Raw genomic sequence first — 20,913 nt, 5'->3', positions numbered from 1 at the left:
AATGCCCATCAAATGTCTGTGATTTTTCAAAGAACATTGAAAAAGCACCAAAAGGCTTTGAATTATACTTTCTATTGTACTCACAAAGTTTTGTCACCACCTGAGGGTCCCATGATAGCATTAAGGCCAGGTTTCATGATCCCACTGTAAACATAAAAATATATTGATTTAGTATTTTAGTTTTTATAGTGTTCTATAGTTTTAGGGGCTGCATTGAATATGTTTAGTTGATGAAATTCCAGACAGATAACAAGCACCGAAACTTAAAGAAAATAAGTCATTCTTAATAGAAGTCTAGCATACATAGGATATCATCCAATAGTCAGGAATTAAGAAAAAATCCCTCACATTCCCAAAATATCTTGAAACCATTAATGCTGTTTGGAAAATGACATATTTCCATTTGTGTTCACAGATCACAAAATGAATAGTAAATTTTTGTCAATTATCTGTATTACTCTTACCCCTCTTAAAACAACTTCTGAATAATGTTTGATGATCAGCCTCTTCAAATCCCCTCACCTGCTTCTCAGTCAAGTCAGACACAATGAATGAACCACTGATTTGGAGACTTATAAGCAGCAGTGTTCTCACTTTCAGAATCTCATCAGAACAAAAATTAGTATGTCTTCAGTAGAAATTCAAGAGTGGAATAAAGCACTCCAGAATATAAGAAACCATTTTCTCTCAGAAAATGGATGCAACTATGATTCAATCAAATCAAGTGTATGCCTGAGGGCAGTGAAAAATCAGATAGTGTAGAAGGGGTAATTATGGCACTATTGACTGTGCTAAGGCCCAATAAGTCAAATAGGCTCAATGCTGTCCTAAATATAAGAGGTGAAACTACTAAGAAGAATGAAATGGAGGAAGAGAACTAAGGGCAGGGATACTGCAGGGGCACAGGAGTGCACACAGCAGTCTGGCTTCATACATTCAGAACTCTGGTATCTATGCCAGTCTCTCTTTAGAATTGCTAGGTACATCAAGATGTGTTCTACTGTGGAATCAGTATCTATTCCAAGTGTAGGATCAAAGCCAACAGCTATGTGTCCTCACATACTGATACCCTATGAGTGTACAGCTGTTATAAAATATGAAAGTCCCCACACAACTGCCCCACAGCACTCACATCCAGAATGATCTCACCTTTCTTGGCCTGTAGCACCTTATCTATCACAATGAAACTAGGGTTGCTAATGGATGGGGTGAAATGTACCTTTCACTTTGTTCATTGACTGAAGAAACTCTAAATCACTGGACTAGTATAATGAGAGTCTGGTAAAGCAAGAGCCAGCTGTGACTCAGAAAACTCTTAATTCATTTGATATCCTTCTTCCTCCAGTGTAAAGACACACAAATGACTGGGTAGATCTGGGGGTATAGGTCAGTGCTAGTATGGGTGTTTAGCATTCATGAAATCTTGAGTTCAATCATTAGCCATCCCCCAAATGCAAAATGTCTGGGTAAATTCTCAAAGCTCATTTCTCTACAGTTCTTAATACATCTCTCTTATTAATATCTACCTAGCAAGTGCTTCTAAGATGACCAGGAAAACCTTATTCCCTAAGTCTTCATTACTTGAAAAACTTCCCAAGTTTTAACATACTTTCTCAAGGAATGATCAAGCCATTCTGAATGATTCAACCAGGAACAAACTGTGAATGTTAAGGCAAAGAATTTCACAGATCCTGCTATTTGGCTTTCTCTGACACTAAACCCCAGTGTTACAGAAAACAGCAGTACTGTAGAATTACAATTCCAACCATTCCTATGTGGAGCAGTGACTGCTCCACAATTCACCAGGCAATACAATTATGACGTGTCTACTATGTGTGTACAACATACTCTTCTAGGAGATGGGACATAGATGAGAACAAATCAAGTAGATAAACAAATGGAAAAACAAATTCCTAGTGCCCTGGAATTCACATTCTAGCCCAGGGATCAGCCCCCTATAGCTGGTGACTTATTTTCTATTTTCACGAACACTGTGATTTGACAGAGTCTTGCTCATTGGTTTAAGTAGAGTCTAGAGCTACTTTCATTCCACCAAGACAGTTATGTCCATCAACTATGGTCCACTATTTCCTGGTTTCCCCACCCTCTCTCCACCATTCTCTGACCCCTCACAAGCCATTCCCCCTTCATTTTCCACTTTATAGCATGTGTCTGCAGAGGCCCTCTTTTTTCATACTGTAAAATCTTCATGACCAGTCTGTGTCTTACTGTAACCACTTCTCCCTCCTTCCTTTCCCTATTACCCACTGCACACTGAATCTCAAGTACTGAGTACAAAAGATGAAAGTCACCTGAAGGATTTATATTGGTTCTATTGCACTTTAGTAGATAATGGTACAATCTTTGGTCTTGTTCTCTTTATGGGCAAAGGATCTAAATGTCATTCTTGGGGCATGGTCAACCTCCCCCCCAATACACACACTTATCACAAATTCAATCTCCGTGCACCTGGCCCTCAATGCAGGGTGAGGAGCTTTTGTTCTGTCTTTGAATACTTACTTCTGTCAATAACCACAAGAATGAGGAAAAATGCTCTAGTTTTCTGATTCATCCATCAGACTAAAAGAGGATTTATCTCTGTCATCAGCATCTTGTACAACATCAGACACCTACTAGAAACCCGTATTTTTTAATAAGTGAATCTCCACTTTAGTGTATTGAATCCCTAGTTGATTAGCTGGAAAGGATAAGCGAGGTAAATGAACCCCTATGCAATGTATGCATTATATATATATTCAACCTGCTCATATTCAAAGCATGGTACTTTCTACCTCTTTCATCACAAAATATGTAAGAACAACAACTTCTTAATTATTGTGTATTTCACAAAAGACTTGTCAGCTTTTCATAAGTCAAATCTATCTAATCATGTAGCAAAAAATCAAAGCTTCCATCCACCATTCCTTTCCTTATTCTCCTAGTCAGGATTTCTTAACCAACAGAAGAGAGAGAAGAAGTAGGCAAGGCATTAGGTTTTGTTGCATGGACAGAATTCCAATCCACACAGAAGCTCTGGCCTCAGCCCAGGAGCCCTCAGTTCCTTGCTATTTCTCTTCCGCCTGTGCTATCTTGTCACTTTTTTGATTTCTAATGGGAATTGGCTAGCATTAATGGAAAAGTAGAGAGTTGCTTGAAAAATATCAAGGAAATACAACAAACACCAAATTCTGTATAGATCTTCAGCCACACTGAGTCAAAAAATTCTTTTATAACCACTCTCCAGCCTTGGAGAACCAGGAGAAGGTGCTGGCTTTTTCTAGGAATGATTATTTCCCTTATTACACAAACAGAACTCATAGGTCCTAGTATCTGAGCAAAGCCAAATTACATTGTGACACCATCAAAAGGAAAAAGAGGCTCACAAAATATCAGAAAAACACTGACATTCCTAATGCCCAGACTCTGTGAACTTGTGGAGGTGTAAGGGTAAAAGAAATTGAAGTTAAAGCGTAAAAGTTAAAGGGTAAAAGACCGGGTGTTGTAAAGTTTCTAAGCTGCAAGGTCTGAGTTAAAATGTAAAGGATTAGGTATTTTTAGGTTTCTATGTTACCTGCAAAACCTGAAATCCCTGTAGCTGTTAGGACAATACTGGAATTGCCCAGTTAAATATTCCCACTGACTCCCTGGTTGTCCAATAACTAGGGCTCTGTGTAACTGGTCACGTAGTCCTTTAGGCCCTAAAACCAATCAGTTTGAATGTGTACCCCGTTTAGAAATGACCTATCACTCCAGCCTGACCTGTTCCCACCAATGAATGAACTAATCATGTTTAGGAGTTGTTGTTCAATTTTCCCGCGCCTCATGATGATTTGTTCTGATGTATACAAAGCCCTCTGCCCTCCCTAAAAAGTGTACTTAAGCAGTGCTCAGCCCCTGCTCGGGGCTCTGGGCTGCTTTCCCTTCTTGAGTGGGCACAGAGCCCCAGCATGCTGGTTTAATAAATCCCCTTCTGCCAATTGCATGAGTGGTCACTTGGTGGTCTCTTTCTCCGACGCTTCACCTGACCCTTACATTTGGTGCGTTGGCCGGGAAATGTGCATCGCTGGACAAAGAGACTCCAAAGGAATCCTTTAGGGGGTAAGTAAGGTGCCTCTTCTTCTTCTTCCTTTTCTTCTCCTCCTTCTTCTCCTTCTTGTTTTTCCTTTGCGATCGCTTAGAGCTTTTTGGTTTTTGGCTCGGTGGAGAGTGTAAGTTCTCAGAGCTTTTTGGTTCAGGTTTGGTTTTTGGCTTGGATTGGTTTTGTTGGTTTGGCAGCATGGCCGTCAGCAGAGAGTGTAAATTCTCCCTGGCAGTGGTGACAGACGTGTCCTAATCCACAGGCCACTCCTCGTAAGGGATGCCTTGGAGGATTCGGGGGGGGGGGGGGCAAAAGTGCCCCCAGGTGGTAGAGGGACAAGAGTGCCCTCATTTGTACTCTGCTGCCAACCCATTTGGTTTCGCCAGCAATTCTTTCTCTCAGATTGGATTCACAGTCTGTCTTTAATCTTTGCCTGTAAACTTGTGTTAACCATTTACTGTTTGTCCTTGTCTCTGTGTCACGTTTGTATTGTCCCTGTCTCTGCCTGAGTAACTCCCAGTATGGGACAAAGCCATTCCACGCCTCTGTCCCTGAAGCCTTTCCTGGTCCCTGCCTCCACTCCGACCCCTTCCCCCAAGATCCTATCACTCAATCCTTCTGCTCCTCCCCCTTTTCCCTCCATTCTCCCTGAGTCACAAGATTGTAGATCTTGGGGTTGTGAATGAACGGGAGCTGCATGATGATCTTTGTGTGTCTTTTTGTCTGTGTCTCTGTTAAGTGTGATGGCAATGTTTTACTTCGGACCGATGCAGAGTCCCAAATTCCAAATGGCCTTAGATGTGTGGAAGTAACTTTAGCTAAATTTTAACCTAATGCTTCTCCTGTGAGGGACCAAAAGTAAATAGAACCGCCAGCTTTTCTGTTCTCACCTTTTACAAATCTCTTAGCTGTGTTTTAAAGAACTTTGATAAACTTTACCCCCCTTTGTTAAGCGAGATTAGGGAAGCAGTGTTTTCTTTTCTTCCCATAGTTGGCTTGAGCACGCCTACTGCAGAGGGAAATGCCTGGGGTCTAAAAACTTTGATATCTTGCTTAAACTTTTCTCAAACTCGAAACAACTGCAAGCAGAAGATGAACTTTTTGGGAAGCTGACTACTGAAAAGTTAGGAGATGTGAGAAATGCCTAGTGCCTGGGGTCAGACCAAGCCAGAGGAACTAATCCTATAAGTAAAAGGTGGAACTAAGGGGCTCCCAGCAGCTGCCAAAGCCATTTTGCTTTGGGGATTTTCCTCCTTCCTTACCTGCACTTTAGGGATTACCCCACCTCTGTTTGCTTAACTAATGGGACAATAAATGCAGTAATGTGTTGATGTTATAGATTGTTTCTTGGGGATGATCTTGGCCAAATGTGCATCTAAAAGATGATTTTTTTTATTGTAACAATTTGGTATCTGAATGGGTTTCTAAAGCATTGTACTATCTTGCAGTTAAAAGTTGGGTTTAAGCAATTGTTTAGTTTGATTTCAGATAGTTCATGCTAGAAAACTTAAATACTTAGGATAAAAAAATTAGAAAGTTTCAATTTTGAACTGGGTAGCCTGAGAAAATTTCACTAGGTATTCCAGTGCATTAACTTGGGCAAAGATAATAAATTATGATATGATATCTGTTCCCCTCAGTGTGTAAGATTCAGGAAAAAAAAAAAAAAGGTGCTAAATTAAAACGTTGGTCTGGCTTATTGAAATGACATTAATTAGCAACAGTCTTGGAAATTTTTAAGGCTTGATTTTGGATATACATGATAAAACTTAATACTACTTTAGGAACTTCAGAACATAGGAAGCAGCTTAATGATCCTGAGGGAATTTCCTCTGATGGTGGCCTTTATATTATCAGAAAAAGATCCTATTTTCAGTTTTGCATGGGCAAGTGTTTCTAATGTAAAGAGATATAAAGATATAAAATTTTGAGAATTACATCTTAAACCTAGAAATTATGACTTATAGCTAAAATGCCTTAGGCATGAGGTTTCTGCTCAGAATTCCAGTTTTCCCAGTTCCTTCCAGACCTCAGCCAGGACTTAAGCTGATATGCAAATAGAAGAAGCTTGGGGAACTCAGCAGGAGAGAGATTTCAGGCCCAAGGGAAAAAAAAAAGAGTTAAAGTGTTTTTTTACCTGAACTCAAACTAGACCCCAACCAAAAAGTAAATTAGATGGTATTTATTAATTACTGGCCAGTCATCTTTTTTTTTAGGACTCTTGCTTTTTCTTAGATTCTGTATTTTTTTTGAGCTCATGATTTTGGTCCTATAGACCTAGGTTAATGTTTTTCTGATCAACTGTGGAGTTTTGAAACGTTGCAATGGAGATTTCACCTGAAAAAGCTACAAGGGTGTTACACGTGTGTTATGTGTTGTATGTCGGTATGTCTGTATGTGTTTATGTCCATGTATCCTGCAGTGATATGACAATTGACAGATGAGGAGCGCTCATAAAAAAATTTAAAAATGGATCCAAATATCTTTAATTCCCGTGATTCAAATGGTTCGATTTAAATTGGGTAAACAGATAAAAATAAAGAGGTCTTAAATTAAGCTTATAAGTTTTTCTAGGTGTTCAAAAAGACCCTAATAAAATGTTGATGTCTATGAAATAATCAGCCTAAATTCAGAAATTTACAGATATTGTTTTAAAGTGTGAACAGAAGGAGGTTAACAGATGGAAAAGAAAAACTAAAAGGTTCTAGATATGGATTTAATAGAGGGAAAATGTGTTTCTGGATAAGAGAGTCTATGTGATTAAGTAATTAAAAGGGTTTAAGAAAGTGATAAAGAAGGTTTGTGTAAGTTGGTTATGTGTGTACGTTTTTGAGCAAGTAATCTTAAAAAAAATTAAAAATTATATAACTATGGTTAAACAACAACTATTATTTTTCAGTACTTTTCTTGTGCTCTCTTACTCTGCATAATATTCTTCCAAAACCAATTGCAGAAAGTTTCTAATTAGACTTTCAACCAGCTTCTGCTTAGTCACTACCAGCCTCTGACGACCGATGAACCCCCAGCATCTTCAAGAGAACAGTTCACTCAGTGCTGAAGCTCACTACCAGGCACGATGGAATGCAACGGACATCAGACAGTGGGAGACAACAAGTTCGGAGAATCTCATAATCTGCCACCCTGGATTCATGAGTCTTTATGTCCTTCTAACCTTCCTTATGGCCCTTGGTCTCTTTTCTGTCAGTCCCCCAGCATGGAACTTCTGCCAAAAATTGACCTTTGCTTTAATCTTTATCTTCATTCTGTTTTTATTCGCTCTGATTTTCTTCAGGTGCTGGTAACGCCAACATGGCGCCTATCTGGAAAAACTTACCAATAAACGGGTTGCCTGCCACTTATCTAAGCCCTACCATCTCCCCCTTAGTTCTATATAAACACACAGCTTTTTGCAAGGTTAATTATAGTGCTGTTAATGTGTTCATGTCTTCCAGGTATACAAGTCTGTAAGGTAAAAGCTTCAAAAGAACATTATATCAAGCCTGGTGTTCTAAAGTTGTATGGTAATTTTAGACTTAGAAGAAAAAAACATGTTGGAGATTTGTTCATATCATTTGTGTTCTACAACTGGACTTGTTATCAATAAGATATGTACAGTTCCATGTTACTTTTCACACTGAGATACAATTTTAAAACACCAAAGTACTTTGCTACTTTTCTACAAAAGGTTAAAAGCTTTCTGCCTTTAATTCATGTTTTAGGTGTGATATTATGTTGTGTTAGCTAATGTTCATGTAAACTTGAACAACAATTTATGTAAACTTTGTAAAATGATCAGCTTCAGAACTATAGTACTTGAGATTTATAAAGAGCCCTGCCTTACTTGAGATAAGGCTCTGTCCCATCTCACTACATGTGAAAGTGGCTATGAAAGAAGTAAGCCAGATTTCAGTACAGTTAAAGTTGTGTCCAAAAGTAGGTTTTTGCCAAGATTACTAGGATCTCAAATAGGGAATTATGATGTATAACCCTGCCAGAATTCAAGGTAGCTATTATGTAAGCTAAATATGTTTTTACCCTAGTTAGTTTTGTTTTGTAGTTTGCTTATAGATGGTTTAAGGATTTCCTGTTAATGTTTTAAAGAGATATTGCTTTAAGAACACAACCTGGGTCAACATAAGATAAGGAATTATCACCTACAGGATAGAGAGATAGACATTAAAGCCCAGTGCTCTTAATAGAAGGCTGCTAACTTATTTGCTGGATTTTTAAGATTAAGTTTTAAAATTAAAAATTTGGCTCTTGCCCTCTGAGTCAGTCTGAATCAGGGAATAGGGGACTTCTCCAAAGGTCTCTGCAACTCTAGGCCACATAACTTCCCGATCAGGGAGATTAATGAGACCAGTGGAGGACAGGAGGCCAATCGGTGCATTTGCTGTGAAGAGGAGGATCATCAGAAAAGGGGAGACATCCCTGATGCTTCCGAGGGAAGCCACATGGTCAAGAAAGGCCTGGACCCATCCTAAGGTAAATGGCACTAGCAGAACTGAGAAGGTGCTATGAAGTTCCCCGAGGACTCCCAGGGAAACTCAGCTGACTGTTGACAATAGATAAGAACAAAAGTCAGTTTGACCTGCTTCATCTTAAACACTTAGCAAAGACAGTTAAAGCCAAAGCACAGTTGTTCCTGGACATTTTAAATGATAATAATAATTAAATGTAACTTCCAAAAATAAGTAAACTGGAGGCTACAAAAGAGATTCTCAGACAGGAATGCCTGATAACTATTAAAAGGAACTGCCAGAGTAGTTTTAGCTTAAGGTTAAGGCCTTTATTCCTAACCTACACAGGTAGGCTTGGTGTTTGCTAGTATGGTCATCCAGCCCTAAGTAATAGAATTAAAGGTTTCTCTATTAGACATAGGTCATACTAGTAAAAAGGATTTTACAAGATCAGATGACATTAAATTATTAGACTATATCTTAAAAGAAAAGGACATCTGTAAACCTAAATGTTAGTTGTTGTGTTTATATCCCTGACATTTCTGGCAAGGTGACAAATATCCTTAAAGATTTACATGCTCAGATAGAAGCCATGTCCTCAGCAACTTTGTCATGGAAACAATATATTAGCTCCTGGTTCTTGGTACTTCCTGGTGAAAAACATTGTTAGTCTCTGTCTTGGCCATTATACTCATTGGCATATTCCTGTGCTGTGACATTTATTGCTGCATCAATATGGTTCCAGTAAACTAATAAATTCTTGTTTCTCTTATAGACCACCTATCCCTCGAATGGCCCTCCAGCCTAATACTTCTCAATTGGACTTTTATCATGGACCACTCGATAGCCCCGATTATTAAAGGGGGACTCTAAACTGCTTGCCCCACACCGTTCCTTTTCAGCCTGAAGAAGCCGGAAAGATTCTCTTCACCCCCCTTCCTTACAGCAGTAAGGAGTTCCCAAATTAGAGGGGGGGATGAAGCCAGATTTAAAATTAGGTAGTCGGTGTAATTAGATAAATCGGGGTCTAATACTGAGTGGAATCTAAAATGGAGGCCATGCTGAAAATGATTCCAGGGAATGCAAAACAACTCATGAAATGTGAAACCCTTCAATAATCATGATTTTAAGATTAAAATTTTAAGATTAAAATTTTAAGATTAAAAGTAGTCAGAAAAAGGAGTGGGGAATGTAAGGGTAAAAGAAATTGAAGTTAAAGCGTATAAGTTAAAGGGTAAAAGACTGGGTGATGTAAAGTTTCTAAGTTGCAAGGTCTGAGTTAAAATGTAAAGGATTAGGTATTGTTAGGCTTCTATGTTACCTGCAAAACCTGAAATCCCTGTAGCTGTTAGGACAATACTGGAATTGCCCAGTTAAATATTCCCACTGACTCCCTGGTTGTCCAATAACTAGGGCTCTGTGTAACTGGTCACGTAGTCCTTTAGGCCCTAAAACCAATCAGTTTGAATGTGTACCCCGTTTAGAAATGACCTATCACTCCAGCCTGACCTGTTCCCACCAATGAATGAACAAATCATGTTTAGGAGTTGTTGTTCAATTTTCCCGCGCCTCATGATGATTTGTTCTGATGTATACAAAGCCCTCTGCCCTCCCCAAAAAGTGTACTTAAGCAGTGCTCAGCCCCTGCTCAGGGCTCTGGGCTGCTTTCCCTTCTTGAGTGGGCACGGAGCCCCAGCATGCTGGTTTAATAAATCCCCTTCTGCCAATTGCATGAGTGGTCACTTGGTGGTCTCTTTCTCCGATGCTTCTCCTGACCCTTACAGAGGTACCACTTAGTGATAGGTTCTAAAGAAACACTCATCTCCCTTCCACTCTAGATCCCACTTCAACACCGAACTTTGAATTCTGATTTTCTGGTTGGATGAAAAGAATAAAAATAAAATCACCATTATTAGGTATTTTAAAAATTAGGTAACTTCAATTAAATTGTAGGGATCTTATATTTAAATATGTTCTACCTGTTTTTATTAGAGTGAGTAATGAGTAAATTGTTATAAACTGTGAACAACTATAAATAGACCATTCATTTAAAACAGGTCTATTTGAAAAGAAAAGTACTTTCACAATATACTATCATTTCAACCTCTTTACTTCTAGAACATAAAAAGGACATATACTGCAAAGGTACCCAAAACTAAAACTTGTCTGTTTCAGAAAACATGTTCGAGTAGTGAAATTGAAAAACTTTCTGTTTTAGAGTTTGGAAAGATCAATTATATACCCATAATCAAAAAGCAATAAAGTAGCCAGTGCGGTGGCACATGCCTGTAATCCCACCAGTCCAGGAGGATGTAACAGGAGGATCATGAGTTCAAGGTTAGCCTCAGCAACTTAGTAAGGCCCTAAGCAAGACAGGGAGAACTGTCTGTAAATAAATCATAATAAAGGGCTGAGTAGGAGATGTGGCATAGTGGTTAAGTGCCATAGGTTCAATGCTGGTATGAAAGAAAGAAAGAAAGAGAGAGAGAGAGAGAGAGAGAGAGAGAGAGAGAGAGAGAGGAAGGAAGGAAGGAAGGAAGGAAGGAAGGAAGGAAGGAAGGAAGGAAGGAAGGAAGGAAGGAAGAAATGAATGACACCACCAGGCCTATTTTTGCCATGTGGCATACATAAGGGAAACTAAATTGCACATTAATTGTTCATTTTCTCAAAGACTGTTGTACATGATACAATAACTTTAATGAATGGATTTTAGTTCAGTTCCATTCAAAGCTAAACATACACTTAACAAGTGATCCAATCATTTCTGTCCTAATTTAGCAAAAAAAGAAAAATGCTCAATATGTCTAATTGGAGATTTGAATGCAAATATTCATAGCAGTTTATTGGTAATAGCTAAAACCTGAAGTTCATTGTAAGTCAAATGCACATACTTGATATCTGATAGTTTCTTTTTCTCAGTTGTTTTTTGGTTAAATAGAAAGCCTCTCTTCTCTTTTACATGATAACAGATGTTGTGAAAACTTAGCACAGGCCCTTTCTGGTCCCTGGAGCTTGTCCCAGGGAGGACATCAGAGTTTAAAATCAGGTCATTGTTGGAAGACATTTGGAGAGTTCTGTTTTTCTGTAGAGGGAAAAGCAATAGTAAGTTGACAGTCCAGGTAAATGAAATTTTTAAACACGAGATAACAAAACATGAACACATTTAAACCAATCTTTTTTTTAAACTGTGCTGCAATGAGTAGTTTCCTTTCCAAAGAACAGCCCACATTACTGTGATAAGAACAACTTGAAAACCTATAATGAGGGCAGATACAAATTAAAACACCTGCACTCCAATTAGATGTCTTATTTCCAAATTAAGAGGTCCTAAAAAGGGACAACCAGAGGATTTCTAAATGTTCTTTATGAAATTCTTCCAAATCATCCCAGAGTCCAGCCTCTCCCAACCAATGACCAATCAGGTGAGTAAAAAGAGTACAATACATAATAATGGTTGACAATATAGCCCTTTGAAACTAGAGAAGAACACATGTAAATTTAAGAGAGATTCTACTGAGAAACTCCTATGAATTTAAATAAGAGAAGTAGGTAACAAGTCTTGGGGGAGGGGTGTCTGTGGGAGTCAGGAGGGGCAACACTGGCAGATGAGAAGTTCTTACCCTTTGTCTCCTCTCTGCATCAAGCTGACCCCACCCTACTGACACCCCATTTAGACCTTCTGTGAGAGGGTAGATAAACTAGGCACCTCTCAATGGTGCTTTGTACAACTTTATAAAACTCACCTCCAGTGGCTTCAGGCAAAGATCACAGACTCGTTACATTCTAGAAAAGTAAATATATAATGACATAAATTGATGTGAACATACTTTATATACAGAGATATGAAAAATTGTTCTCTATATGTGTAATAAGGATTGTATGCATTCCACTGTTGTTGTGGATTTAAAACAATTTTTTTTTAAAGAAACTTCAATTTCACCCTCTGGATAAATTGAAGTGGATTACCTAACGCTAGCTGGATCTAAGAACTAAATTCCAGCAAGACCATGCTCTAAATAGCAGCAAGGCCTTTCCAGTCACAAACAAAAGATATTAAGGTAGTGATCAAAAAATATAGGAATATTGGTTCAGCAGGGTCTCTGGCCAAGTACAGAGTTGATTTTCTTGTGAAAACAAACTTATTCATAGACACCAGGATGGGAATAGAAGGTTGGATAGCAACTTTTCTCTGTATTTATCACCCATTCCTCTCTTAAACAACTGCTACACTACTGACTTTAAATAAGATGACACTGAATATTTTCTGTATGTAAATCAACTAAATGTATGACTTAAATGAGGTATTCACTCTTCTCAGCTTCCTAGTGAATAGGGAGAATGAGTACTCATCAGTATGGATTTTGTGGGATCATGATGCATGAATAGCTTTGAATATATATTAATATTAATGTCAATATATATTGATAACCACAGAAGTGTACTTTAAGTAGCAGAGATATGTGGTATGAGGATAAAATTATACAATACATTATTGAAAACGAACAAAGTTATGAGGACCAAATCAACTAGACTATCAACTTTTGGTTCACATTCTGATGTGAACTCAGCATTGATTATTTTAAAGAACATATGAGGTTCTCATAGGTCTATAGAACCTATAGATACAGGTAAGGAGGCCATTTGGGCTCTTTAATTTTCATTAAAACATTTCAATCCTAACTACCTACCCCACAGTATATGGTTCATTCTTAACACTGTGTAAACCTTCCTCCTTGGTAATGTCTTCAACTGTTACCAAACTCATATCAAAAAGTGTCAGCATAATGTCTGAGGTGACAGATAAACAATTACTCTCATCTGATCATTGCACATTGTAGATGTATAAGGAAATGTTGCACCAAACACTTACCTATGTTAAATTAGTGTGGGTCCACTGAAAAAAATATACATATATTTTTAAAACAAAGGACAATATATTTACATGTTATTTAAAGAACATGAGGGTGACCTATGCCTCTACAAATTGTAGGTTTATCCCCAATTTAGCTCCAGCCATCAACAGTAGCATATGAGACTACAAGGTCTCGGTGTCCAAGTGTGTCTTGTTATAGCTAAAACAATCTTCCTTAGGAAGTACCCTTAGAACATGCACTACTGCATGCATATGGGCAGCACTGAGGGTGCTCTCCATTGCCATTCCTCAATCTCTTCTGCATCCTCATGTGACACACACACAATACATATTCCTCAAAAATAACGGCCATGAAAATAGACACATGGACCAATGGTACAGAATAGGAGACTCATAGACAAAATCATTTAGGAATACTCATCTGATCATCTTTGACAAAGGCACCAAAAACACACATGGGAGAAAGGACAGCCTGTTGAAAAATGGTGCTTGGCAAACAGGTTATTCATTTAGAGAAGAATGAACATAGAATGAAAATACAGAAGAATGAACATGGAAGCATGAAAATGTATCAACAATTCCTGCTGTTATATATAACTAAAATGCACCAAAAACATAGGAAATAAAACAAAAAGTTTAAAATTAAAAAAAAAAAAAAGCCAGGCAAAGCTTCTGTGAAAAACCAATTGGAGAGGGAATTATTGATCATTTGATCATTTTCTTTCTACTATGGCCTCCAGGATACAATTTTTTTTTTTTAAGTGCAAAGGCCTTTCAGTTCATCTGTGTCCATTCCAACGTTCTCTCTCTGGCAATATTCCACTCTAGTTGGAATTTTATTTCATTTTTCTTATGCTCACTTCAAATGCTTCATGGATGCCTAATGATAATAAATGCAGAAATGGGTTTGCAGGCTCCTGTGTGTATTTTAATACAACTTAAAAAAATAATGTGTTCCCTAAGAGAACTCTTGAAAAATGCCCAGGGCCCTGGAACAAATAAGCCCAATAAACATTTATTATTATGAATCAGTATTATTTTCTGAAACTGGAGTGAGCATTTACAATTCATATATATATATATATATATATATATATATATATATATATATATATATATATATAAAATATATATATATTTAAAATTTATATTATTATATATTATACATATATAATACATAATATATTATATATTAATATATAATTAATACATTATGTTAGCATATATTAATATAGTATATTAATATACATTATATATTAATATGTATTTACAATTCATATGTAATACATGAATATATAATATGCTCTCTTCTAATACATGCACTTTTTAAAAGCTGATTTATAATCTAGTTTTGGGTCTGAATTTTGTGGACTATTTGAATGTTTTCAATATTATTTTAATAAGTGTTGTAAATAGTTGGTTAATTTTTAAATTTAACTATCAAAACCAATATACCCCCAGAAAAACTCTAAAAAAGAGCTCAAAAACTCTATAAAACTATCCAAACTTGTGAGCAAACAATGTCCTGGGAATAAGAAAAATGATTATTTGTCCAATCCTTTTAAAATATTAATGCAAACAAATATTTGCTCCACCAGCAGTAATTCTCATGTTCAGTAAGTTTTCATCCATCAATATTAAGTTTCATTATCTTCACATATTTAGGGTCAGGCAAGAGTTCTATATTAATTGACCTGTGTAGGACTCCCACCAGACCTGGAATCAGTTGCACACCCACATAGTTTTCTGAGAAAACATTCTGAATGGACAGTTTTTATTTCCTACTCTCAAATTAAACTGCCAAGGATACAAAGTCAGTCATCTCATTTGAGCAGTGTGCTCTTTTCTAACAAAATGTGCTCCCAATACCCACCCACCTTTCCTGTTACACAAACTTGCCCACTTAATAGTAGTTCAAGTGACCAAGGGCTCCAGTCTCAGGATGCATGTGCTCCGAGGCAGAACATAAAATTGGGGATATAAAGCACAGATATGGAAGTTGAAAGGAGTCAGCATGAACTTCCACACAGGCCCTGTAACAACAGCTTCCACAAGGCCACCAAGCTTCTGTGCTGGTGTGACAATCCTGATACACTTTCCGCAGGTCACCTGTTCCTTTTCCCTGCTTCTTTCTTCCTGCCCCTCCCTCCTCAGTGGAGGACTGAATGCCTCCACTTTCCTTTAGCTCTCTAGGGACAAGGTCTGCAGGGAGCCAGGACACTGCCTGCAGCCTCCACAGAGACCTTCCCAGGATGGAGACAACCCCATGGTGCCAGATGCCCTTAGGTGGAGCACTCACTACAAGTAGGAGCCTGAGAAGGTGCTAGCAGCACAGCTGAGGGCTATGGGCAGCAAGCTGGACCACTAGGAGAGAGCCTGAATGGGACTTCTCTATGTAAGGCTCAGGCTGCAGGGCCAGAATACCAAGAGCTTCCCAGTCCCTGGAGTCAGGCTAGCCCAGAACAGGGTGGGGACAAGAAGGCAAAAGGCGTGGTGCAGCCTGACAGACTTTGATAACCTCCTGTGCTCATGACACCCAATGTCCAGGACCACCACCTTCCCGCGGAGTCATGTCACAGAGAACACTTTCTCTGACCACAAAGGGACAAAACAAAACCCCAGCATCTGGTGCTTTTTCTAAATGAACAGAAGCAATTTATGTCTGGTATCAGCAGGGACTTCCTGGGCTGATGGACACCTCTTGTGGCTCTGCTGCTATCCTTGGCCCTGAGTGCTGGAGACTCTGACACCTAGGCTTTTCCTCTCACACTTCACTCATCCCAAGGGCAATAGGCAATTTCTGGTCCATGAGTTTGGGACAAATTAGATGGTTGCCCCAGGGCCAAATACATCAGGAAGTGAATCTAAGGGGGTGGAGGATTAGAATGAAAGTATTCCTGTAGAAGATTTCAATGTCTTCAAACTGCTGAAATAATTAATTCTCTGCACGAGTTTGAGACTGTGGAAACCCCAGAAGATAGCGTTGTTCAAGAGAAGCGCTGGTGGCCAGACTCTGTGAGTGAAGCACTGCCATTACAGCATTTACCCTGGCCTCTACCCACAGAAAGTAGTACCTGTATGGAGAAATCCTTCTATCTGCAGTTTACAAAGAAAACCACACAGGTATTATGTTGTTTACTCTGAAAATTATTGTTAATATTTTGTTACATTCAGGAATACTCAGGCATGAATAGAAGAAAAGAAAATGGACAGTACATTAATTTTTAGAATATTGAAGATACTGTGTTGTAAACTTAAAGAGCATCAAGTATATGTTATTCTTTTAGCATTTATTCTGTCAATAATAATAAAGACACTGGGAAGGCTCATATACAAATACGTTTTATGAGATGGAAGCCTGGGCCCTCACTCGGCACTCGCTCAGCGCAAATGGAAGATGGTGCAGAGCAGAGGCTTTGCTTGTGGACCCAGCTCTGGACAAAGCACAAGGTCTCCCCAGCACCCCCCCACCTCACCAAACACCCTATGTGAGTAACAGATGGAATCCATCTTGGAAAACCTTACTCACCATCTATTGGTGGGCGTGGCTAACATCGCCGTTTTGCAGCTGATCAGATACCCAGTTTCCAACTCCCCCACCCCCAGTTGTGATAATTCAAAAATTTTCCCATAAGCTTTTGGGGGGCATAGCTATTAACGCGGAACAGCAACTGCACAGTCACCTGGTTTCCAATTCAGAGACTAAGAGTAGGGAGGCTCCAGGTAGAAGCTCAAGCCCTCCCACACTGGCTACCTCCACCACCCTGAATGCAGAGACTCAAGCCAGGAATAGACAACTCCACCTAATGGAAGAAAAGAAAACAGAGTTCTGAGACTTTTTTTTTTCTTCTTTTCTCGCTCTTCTCATCCAATCTCCTCTACCCTTCCCCCTCTGGTCCTCACATATGTGAATCCAAGAACTTTGTATGAAATTGGACTTTAAGAACTGAATCACCAGAATAATATAATATAGAGGAATTGCATAGGCCCCACCTCACCCCACCCCTTTATTTTTTTTTTCTTTTCTTTCTCCCTCTCTTTCTTTCCTTGTTATTTTTTTCTTTTCTTCTTTTTTCTTCGTCTCTCTATCCCACTTTCAACCTCATAACTTTTACTATTTATATGTAGAGTAATTTTCTAAATACAGATAAGGAGTTTGAATTTATACATTCTTCTATAAATTACCCCTGTCTATTCATTAGAGTTCTCCTCACCATGCACAAAAGTTAATTCAAAATGGATCTAGGATCTAGGAATCAACAAGAGACTCTGTGTCTAATAAAAGAAAAAGTAGGCCCTAATCTCCATCTGTGGGGTTCGGCCCCAATTTCCTTAATATAGCACAAGAATTAAAACCAAGAATCAGCAAATGGGATGAATTCAAACTAAAAAGTTTTTTCTCAGCAAGAGAAATAATATGTGAAGTGAAAAGGGAGCCTACATTCTGGGAACAAATTTTTACCTCTCACACATCAGATAGAGCTCTAATCTGGATGATACACAAAGAACTCAAAAAGTTAAACAATAAAAATCAAATAACCCAATCAACAAATGGGCCAAGGACCTGAACAGACACTTCTCAGAAGAGGAATCAATCTCAGAAGAGAATCAATCAACAAATACATGAAAAATGCTCACCATCACTAGCAATCAGAGAAATGCAAATTAAAACTACTCTAAGATACCATCTCATTCCAATAAGAATGGCAGCCATTATGAAGTCAAACAACAACAAGTACTGGCGAGGATGTGGGGGAAAAGGTACACTCATACTTTGCTGGTGGGACTGCAAATTGGTGCACCCAATTTGGAAAGCAGTATGGAGATTCTTTGGAAAACTGGGAATGGAAGCACCATTTGACCCAGCTATTCTTCTTCTTGGACTACACTCAAAAGACCTAAAAACAGCACACTACAGGGACACAATCACATCAGTGTTTATAGCAATACAATTCACAATAGCTAGACTGTGGAGCCAAACTAGATGCCCTTCAATGGATGAATGGGTAAAAAAAAATGTGGCATTCATGCACAATGGAATATTACTCAGCACTAAAAAATAATAAGATCATGGCATTTGCAGGGAAATGGATGGCATTAGAGCAGATTATGCTAAGTGAAGTTAGCCAATCCCTCCCAAAAAAATGCTGAATGTCTTCTCTGATATAAGCGAGGTAACTCAAAATGGAGTAGGGAGGAAGAGCATGAGAAGAAAATTACATCTAGATAGGGAAGAGAGGTGGGAGGGAAAGGGAGACAGAATGGGAATTGCATAGAAGAGGGAAGGAGACTCCCTTTGTCATACAGAACACAGGTATGATGATGTGAGGGGAAAAAAAGAAGAAGGGGGACACATTAGATTGGTTAGAAAGAAGTGATGGGAGGGGAGGGGGGAAGGGGGAATGGAAGGACAGCAGAATAAAATAGATATTACTATTGCTGAGGGTATATACATGACTGAATAACCAATGTGATTCTGCAACCTGTACACTCAGAAAAATGAGAAATTATATCCCATCTGATTCAAATGTATGATATGTCAAGATCATTGTACTGTCATGTGTAACTAATTAAAACAAATTTTAAAAAGGAAATACATTTTATTCAGATTTCATTTTAAACCAAAATTATGATACATTGTTGATGATCAGATCTTAATGAATATTGTGGTATCAACATTTTCTGAAAGTAGTTCAAAGAAAGTATCTATAAAAAAGAGAAAGAAAATGTGATATTGATATAAAGTATAAATAAAAAACAGAATGATAGGTTTATATAGTATTTTGGGATTATATAAATAAAAGGAATTAGAATGCTGGGGATGAAGCTCAATGATAGAGGGCTTGCAGCCTGAATGTATCCCCTAGACACATGTAAAGAGATAAATAAATAAATCCAAACATATACCAAAATTCTCTGTGTAAAAATTAGTTGGTTGAAAATATAATTCTAGTGTAATTTTTTTTACAGTTGGCCTAATGCAAATATACAATTTTATAATGAGAAAATCATTGTTTTTAAAGGTGAGATCCATTGATAAAATGAACATATAAAGAGACACAATTCTTAGAATCACACCTTCACTCAAAACAGGACCAAACAAGAGAATCAAAAAGTTTTCACTTTATTTTTCATCTAATTCATAAAATATGTTTTTATAATTAAAATTTTATGGGCCAGTTATTCCACACCTCAGTGTAGTGGCCTTCTTAGAGTCACAAGCTCCTGCCTTGTGTGTTAAGGAACTAGGTGAAAGAACTTCTGCTTCCAGAAATTCTTATACCACCCTATAATCATCTCTGTGCTGTCTTTTGTGGTTTGGATCCTTAATGTCCCAGGAAAAGCTCATGTGTTAATCCAGGAGTGTTCAGAGGTGAAGTCATTAGATCATGAGAGCAATAATATTGTTAATAGATTAATCATTTTGAAGGAATAATAATTTGAATAGACTGTTGGGTGACAATAGTAGGCAGGTGGGACATGGCCAGAAAAAGTAGTTCATTATATAAGTGTCCTTGGCTTTTGTATCTTGTCCTTTGCTGTCCTCCTCTCTTGTTTCAGGAGTAATGAAGGATTGTGACAAAACTTGTCAAAATTATATTCTTTCATCTCCTTCTCTCCTCTTCTCTCCTCTCCCACTGGGCCCTTGTATTCCAAGAGCTTGCCAACTTTCCTCCACCATGTCTTTCCTTTCTGCCTCACATAGAACTCTAAGAAAGATAGTTAGCAAACTACAAACTGAATATCTGAAACTGTGAGCCCAATATAAACTTTTACTCCTTTAAGTATTCTTATCAGGTATTTTGGTCATTGTTGTAGCAAGCTACCACACCTTGGTTCGAAAAACTGCTCCTGTATGTGGAAATCTCAAGTTTTTGACTCTCCAAAGGCAGCTCTATTAGCTCAGGATGGCAGGAATAAACTTGTTTAATAAGTGGATATAATCATGAATGGGTTCTTTAGCAATAGTGGGAAACATGGTGGCTGGATGTGAGTCTATCCTGAATTCTGGGTGATATTAAGATTGCTTAGTAATATAGTTTGAATGTTGTCTCATTGGCCCAGGTAAGTCAATGCTGCCCTTTTTTTGCTGCAAAGGGAGTAGGTACAATGAACACCTGTCTGGAGTTCAACTTCTGATTCTCGGAGCAAATCACAGTGGGTGCTACCACACTCAGACATATGGGCATTCTTAGTGATTATATCCAGCTGTTTTAAAAGATAGGCAACAGTCATCTTCTATCCCCTAAATTTCTCATTTAGAAATGACCCAGATAGTTTATCATATTCCGCATAAAAGAACTGTAGGACTTCAAGCTACACAAAAAAATAGATTTATAAACATTTATCTCATTTCTATTTACCTAGTCTATCTTTGACAGTTATACCTGCATTACTGAGACATCAGACAAGCATTTCAAGTTTTTTCTTTGTCAAAGAAAACCCTTATAAGTTAACTTGATGTTCTTGATACACGTGATGCACAGGAGTGATAATGCAAT

General features: G+C 38.1%; 1 long non-coding RNA gene across 1 annotated transcript; it reads right to left on the bottom strand.

The window, feature by feature from the left end:
* Positions 1-11,387: 11,387 nt before the first annotated feature.
* On the bottom strand, positions 11,388-15,805 carry LOC139706428 (uncharacterized). Its single transcript, XR_011707993.1, has 4 exons — positions 15,711-15,805; positions 13,409-13,432; positions 12,282-12,321; positions 11,388-11,620 (listed from the first exon to the last, which is right to left on the bottom strand). It is a non-coding gene; the product is annotated as an uncharacterized lncRNA (long non-coding RNA).
* Between the last annotated feature and the right edge of the window lie 5,108 nt (positions 15,806-20,913).

Source organism: Marmota flaviventris, chromosome 7 (genome assembly GCF_047511675.1).
Source record: "Marmota flaviventris isolate mMarFla1 chromosome 7, mMarFla1.hap1, whole genome shotgun sequence".
NCBI classification, from domain to species: Eukaryota; Metazoa; Chordata; class Mammalia; order Rodentia; family Sciuridae; genus Marmota; species Marmota flaviventris.
The sequence above is the reverse complement of the archived record's forward strand: the minus strand, read 5'-3'. Positions and strand labels throughout refer to the sequence as shown.